Consider the following 7,148-nt stretch of genomic DNA (forward strand, 5'->3'; position numbering starts at 1 on the left):
CATTCAAAGCGTGCTTTGGAGAATTTCGTGAGCGCACTCATCTTTTTAAGTTCATCACCCATCCACATGAGTGTGAAGTGGACAGCGCTAACCTGAGTTACATCCCCCGTGTCTCCGTCAGAGATTTTGAGCTACAAGCTGCTGACCTGAAGGCCTCATACATGTGGGTGAATAAGTTCAAGTCACTGAATGAAGATTTGGAAAGACTTTCACGACAGCAAGCAGAGTTGGCAAGCAAACACAAGTGGGGAGAAATGAAAAAACTTCAACCTGCAGACCAGCTGGTTGTCAAAACTTGGAATGCGCTTCTGTCACATACCACACACTGCAGCGTGTGAGTATTGCTGTACTGACAATGTTTGGCTCTATGTATGCATGTGAGCAGTCTTTCTCACATCTAAAGAACATTAAGACCAACCTACAATCACGTTTAATGGATGGAAGTCTCAACGCCTGCATGAAGCTTAACCTCACCATGTATCAACCAGACTACAAAGCCATCAGCAAAACCATGCAGCACCAGAAGTCACATTAATGGTAAGGAGTACTTTATTCATCATTGGTTAGCAACAGCATAACAACATTATTAAAAAGAATTCAGAGACTTATTGTACTTTTAAAATGTTGGTCTTACATAAAATGTACACATTTACTTGTATTTAGTGTTAAACATATTGTATAGCTTTCACAGAATTACATTTTAAAATATGTGGCGTTCATGGCTCTCTCAGCCAAAAGGGTTCCTGACCCCCTGTAATAGGGTATGGTCTCCTGGGTTGCCATGGCAGTTCTGAAGATGCTGCCTCAAGGAGGAGTGTGTGGTAATGGTGGTCAATTTCTCCATCTCTGTTCTGAAGAGCATGATGCCATCCACCCTATATCCCATAATTGTAGTAACCAGGCTACCAGGGATTCAGTAGGCTTCTGCCTAAATTGTGCCCCCAATTCCATCAGCTCTGCCTGGGTAAAGGGCCGGACCACAGAGTGTTTCATTTCCTGGGCAGGATGCTGTGTCTGCCCCTGAGGGACTCTTTGTTGCTGGGTTTTTACCTTCTTGGTAACCACTGGTCAGGCTCTCAGTGTGCATATGGCAGCTTCAGCCTGAGCCTTCTCATCCTCCGAAGAGGAGTTGCAAGTGCCTGCTCCCGCTGACTCAAAGCCAATCCACTGGCACAGATGCTGCTGCTCCTTTGGTGACCAGTTAGGCTCCTGTGGCTGCTGGCTTTTGGCCAGAAGCTGAGACTCAAGCTCTTGAATTCACAGTCAAGAGTGGATCCAACAACTGCCAGTGCAAACGTTCAGCTTCCAGGGCAAACTGTAACTCGCGAACGTGTAATTCCTTCTCCAGTGCTCGCTCCAATTCCAGCCTTTTCTGCTGTTCGATTTGCAATCCATACTAAAGCTTTTGATCTCAGGCAGCTTCTCACACAGAACTCCTGAGTTCCTCTTGAGTAAAAATCACGTAGCCGACGGCCCCTAAAAGGAAAGCCAAGGGGAGCCAAAGCAGCAACCAGTCTTCTACCTCACTCCTCAAGGGTGGCGGCCCCATAATGATCTCCGAATCCTGCCACAAACTACACCAGTTGTAAGGCCAGGAGCCGCCATCGTGGCCTTTCACATGCAGGTTCCCAGTGGATTCGGGCAGACGGTAAAGAAATGGCGGAGTCAGAGGATGGTGGGCCATTCTGCTTATTGGTGTCTCACCAAGACAGGCAAGCCACAAGAGAAGACAAGGGAAAAGCAGAAAACATGCTTTCCCATGAAGGTCAAGGAATCAGGGAGACCCTGCAACAGTGATAGCAGGAACTGAGAGAGAGCAAGCTCCTGGTCTGCCCCACTTTATAGTCTAGAAATCAAAACCTTTAATCCAATATACAAACAAGGAAGTCTCTGATACAAAGACACTTATCTGAGGCATAATGGGATTCCTCATGAGAGTGCACCACCCAGATCATGCAATCAGTCAAGGGTGTGAGGAAAAGCTTAATCTTAAAACTAAGCCTTAGGCTATAACGACCAGGCCTGCTTACAGCCTGTCTCCCACACCCAATACAAACTATAAGTGAGCAAACATATATATCATATTTACAAACTTATTTGACCAACAAACATGTGGTTGCTGGCTTGAGTCCAAGGTTGCTGGCTTGAGCAAGGGGCTACTGGCTCGGCTGGAGCTCCGTGGTCCAGGCACATATAAGAAGCAATCAATGAACAACTAAAGTTAGCCATGACTACAAATTGATGCTTCTTATCCCTCATCTTTTCTATCTGTCTGTCCCTGTCTGTCTTTCTCTCTTGCTTAAAAATAAATAAATAAATAAATAAATAAAATATTAAAACCGTGATTAATTCCATGTTTCAGAAGATTCATGGTGGCTTTGTGATTTGGCACTTATGAAATAAATATCTGCCTAGGCACTTAATAAAATAGCATTTTAGGAGACAGAAACATGGGTGGAATCAGGTATTTGTTAGATCTGACTTTCTACTTGGAGTCTGCTGTCAGTTTTGTTAGTGGCCATCAGCGATGTCTTCAGCTAACTGACAGAAAGCATATTTCAAGTGCTGAGAAAACTGTCTTTCCTTAGCTGTTAAGACAATTTACATAAGAGTTGTCAGTTAAAATGTTGGAAGGGAGTGTTCAGAACCTATCATTCTAATGTTTATCAAACCCATTCAACACTCAGAAAATATTGTACTTTGTTGAAGCTATGAAAAATATTAAAATCAATTGTCAAGATGAGATTGAAAAAAAAGTAAAGTTGTTTTATAAAAGACCATGTCTTTAACCCAGACCAGTTTGAAAAGCTTAAGGCAATGTCTTATAACCTTACGTGAGACATGATGGAGTATTCATCAATTTTTTTAATGCAAGTCATTTTTTATGTCACTTTTGCATTAATATGGAGAAAGCCACGTACATCTCCACCCATCACCAGGAACCACAATGTTTCCAGCCATTTTCTAAAGATTTTTTTTTGAAAAAAAAGAAAAAAATATCTAAAAGTTGTATGTGAAGATACCAAGTTTAAATAGTTATTTACATATAAAACATATTATCTTTATTATTCTAGACATTACAGTTAAATGCAAAAGAAATTATGAAATGTACTTGTCTAGGAATTTTATGGGGTTTGAGGTAAATAAATTCCAATTGCTTGGAACAAATTAGATGTGATTAATCATGTAGCACTTGTAGCATCTGATTTATATCTTTTTTTTTTTCTTTTTTCATTTTTCTGAAGCTGGAAACAGGGAGAGACAGTCAGACAGACTCCCGCATGCGCCCGACGGGGATCCACCCGGAACGCCCACCAGGGGCGACGCTCTGCCCACCAGGGGGCGATGCTCTGCCCATTCTGGGCGTCGCCATATTGCGACCAGAGCCACTCCAGCGCCTGAGGCAGAGGCCACAGAGCCATCCCCAGCACCCGGGCCATCTTTGCTCCAATGGAGCCTTGGCTGCGGGAGGGGAAGAGAGAGACAGAGAGGAAAGCGCGGCGGAGGGGTGGAGAAGCAAATGGGCGCTTCTCCTGTGTGCCCTGGCCGGGAATCGAACCCGGGTCCTCCGCTCGCTAGGCTGACGCTCTACCGCTGAGCCAACCGGCCAGGACCCTGATTTATATCTTATCTTTTGTAATTTTATATGTTTTACAAATTATCTGCTATGTATACTGTATTTTTTTAGCACAGAGAATTGTTCTATACTTTAAATTTCTCCATGACAGATCCAATATAGTTTTTTACAATATGAAATATAAAAGTAGAAAGGGTGATAAGAGTAGTTCTATTTTGGAAGCCTAGTTTTGCTGTTATATAATACTATCTTGGGTAGATTGAGTTGGGTTGGGTAGGTGACTGATTTAAACTAACCAAGCATGAATTTTCTCGTATGTAAAATGGGCATTTACTTTGCAGGGCTGCTGTGAGAATCTATCACGGTTGCTAAAAAAAATCCACTTTCACAATTTGCTTCAAAAATATGAATGCTTATAAATAATAAATATTGCTATTATTTTACACTGACTTAGAATAGACAACCTTTCTAAAACACTGAGATTTTAAAATTATATTCCAATAGGCCAAAGCAGGCTTTAACTTGCCTTTTTGATTATTTCTTTGACCTTCTGCTTATATTCTCACATAGTATTGGTGAGAGAGAGAGAGAGAGAGAGAGAGAGAGAGAGAGGCAGGAGCAGACAGACAGAAAGGTAGAGAAATGAGAAGCATAACTCATAGTTGCAACACATTAGTTGTTCATTGATTGCTTTTTCATATGTGCCTTGACCAGGAGGCTCCAGCAGAGCCAGTGACCTCTTGCTTAAGCCTTTGACCTTGGGCTCGAGCCAGCAACCCTGCCCTCAAGCTGGTGAGCCCGTGCTCAAACTGAATGAGCCTGTGCTTAAGCCAGCAACCTCGGGGTTTCAAAACTGGGTCCTCAGCGTCCCAGGCCAAAGCTGTATCACTGCACCACAACCTGGTCAGGCTCTCACATAACATTTTTAAAGAACACTCCAAAACTCTAATCGCTTTGAAATGGTGGTTGTTTTATTCTATTTTTTTCCATTATGGAGTAAACAAAAGTTGATACTTAAGTTCAGAGATCTGATTCTCAGTGCTGGTAATAAATGAAAATTTTTCCCAAAGGCAGGAAATTCCCAGCCCAAGGATTTGAAGACTCCCTTGTGTTTTGTAAGTATGAAGAGTCTTCTCTGTTTTTCACCTGTGTTGGTGAATCAAATACCATAAACAGTCGGTCATTCCAGGACTCTGAGTAAAAGCAGGTAGGACCTGAAGCATATAGCTAGACAAAGTCTTCCATTCCGGCCCTGGCCGGTTGGCTCAGCGGTAGAGCGTCGGCCTAGTGTGCGGAGGACCCGGGTTCGATTCCCGGCCAGGGCACACAGGAGAAGCGCCCATTTGCTTCTCCACCCCTCCGCCGCACCTTCCTCTCTGTCTCTCTCTTCCCCTCCTGCAGCCAAGGCTCCATTGGAGCAAAGATGGCCCGGGCGCTGGGGATGGCTCTGTGGCCTCTGCCTCAGGCGCTAGAGTGGCTCTGGTCGCAACATGGCGACGCCCAGGATGGGCAGAGCATCGCCCCTGGTGGGCGTGCCGGGTGGATCCCGGTCGGGCGCATGCGGGAGTCTGTCTGACTGTCTCTCCCTGTTTCCAGCTTCAGAAAAATGCAAAAAAAAAAAAAAAAAAAATTTAAAAAAAAAAAAAAAAAAAAAAAAGTCTTCCATTCCGTGGAAAGTACCATTTCAGCTATCAAGGTTGTATCTTTCTCCAATGTAAAGAAACTTTAAAGTTGAGCAGATAATACTGCCGATAGTCATTTAGTGAGGAGGACTCCTTTTCTAGTAGGCAGAAGTGGACAGATCATGGGATTACTGAAACTTAAACTTTCAGGCTCTTTTCTTAGAACAGATCTCTTCCAAGACCATGAGAACACTCCCAGACATGTGTTCTCATACACATGAGTTTTACCAATATGCAAAGGAAGACATTTTCACCACAAGCAGTTCAGACAGCTGTCTCATTTCCCTCTGAGTTCTCCTTGGCTACATTTTCCCTCATGTTATGTGGCATTGGAGTCAATGTCATTTCAGGGGAAATTTCATGGAGGGGAAGTCGAATTGGGAATACAATTGGCTGGACTACCTGGGATAGTTTTACTTGCCTTGCTGTTAGTTTTGTGTATAGTTGAGTTGGCGCTAGCTTTCAAGCATATTCCTACCAGCCATGTGTTCTAGACACGAAGGTACAGGGCCAGACATATTTTAACAGAATTGTCCTGCAGTGTCCAACAGTGTCTAGCATAAAAAGTAGATGGAGTATGGAACAGGTTTTAGAGACAGATGCTGGTCTGTAGAAAATCTGTCCTATCATCACACATAAAATTTTAAGCAGGAGATTTGGTTCTTATCAATGCTTCGTAAAAATGGAAATTCTTTCTAATCAAAAATACTCCTAATAATGTAGCATATATAATTCTAACTATGCTATACCTCTTTTTCCCCCTCTTTGATAGAATCATGCTAAATAGAATTTATAAGGTACAAATTTGGAGCAAGGCTACACATACTAATCACTTTCGTCTGAATCACATGTTTTATTCATTCTAGCGTATAGAGTCATTTTAGCATATCTAATGCATCTTGTCCTAATGAGGTGTGGCAGATACAGAGGAAATTGCGTGCAATTCACAAACAAAGTGGCCATTCATTAAGGTGAAGAGAGAATTTTTGGAAGTAAAGTAATGAACAGGGTCCTGAATTATTTAATAATTTAGTGAATGACAATGACTGTATCATGAGATCATTTGTGAAAAATATCAGATTTGTTGCTCATTTAATAAGAAACACTGAAATCAGTAAGAAAACAAAAATGTGCTTCTGGCAGGCAGATTAATGCCCCCCCCCCCACCAAGATGTCTACATCTGAGTCCTCAAAATCTGTGAATATGTGACTTTTCATGGCAGAAAGAATACTACAGATGTTGTTAAATCAAGGACCTTGAGGTAAGGAGATGATTCTAGAATTTCCTGGATTATCCCTCTGGGGCCAATTTAATCATGTGTTTTTATAAAAACAGGTCATTTCTCCCAACTATGATCAGAGGGAGGGGGTGTCTAAAGAAGGGTCAGGGATGCAACATTTCTGGCTTCCCGAGGGAGGACAGGAGCCATGAGCCAAGGCACACAACTAGTGTCTAAAAGCTGAGACAGGCAAGGGATTGGGTTCTTCCCTGGAGCTTCCACAGAGGAACGCAGCCGTGAGGACACCCTTACTCCCCTGTGAGTCCCCGTCAGACTCAGGACACACAGAACTGCAAGGCAATAATAAATCTGTGTTGTTTTTAGCCACCAGGTTTGTGGTAATTTGTTACAGCAGCAATAAAAAACAAAGACAGCGCCACTACAATCATGTTAACGAGTATGGTGAATTAGAGGAGTATTTGATTAGTTATTGCACTAGAAAATTTGACACATCCTTAAATATTAAAGGTTGAGTAACAAAGCAATTTAAGGTAGCCATATGTCACAGTGGCTCAGGACACCCCCGGGGTATACCTGTAGTTCCAGTGCAATTAGGACCCGCACTCACAAAGATCTGGGTCATCAATCAAACTACTCTAATGGAACCTG

At 42.7% G+C, this 7,148-nt stretch overlaps 1 non-coding gene across 1 annotated transcript; it reads left to right on the forward strand.

The window, feature by feature from the left end:
• The first annotated feature begins 4,826 nt into the window (after positions 1 to 4,826).
• TRNAT-AGU (transfer RNA threonine (anticodon AGU)) lies at positions 4,827 to 4,902 on the forward strand. The gene has a single exon. It is a non-coding gene; the product is annotated as a tRNA-Thr (tRNA).
• Positions 4,903 to 7,148: the final 2,246 nt, after the last annotated feature.

Source organism: Saccopteryx bilineata, chromosome 5 (genome assembly GCF_036850765.1).
Source record: "Saccopteryx bilineata isolate mSacBil1 chromosome 5, mSacBil1_pri_phased_curated, whole genome shotgun sequence".
In the NCBI taxonomy this organism is placed as follows: Eukaryota; Metazoa; Chordata; class Mammalia; order Chiroptera; family Emballonuridae; genus Saccopteryx; species Saccopteryx bilineata.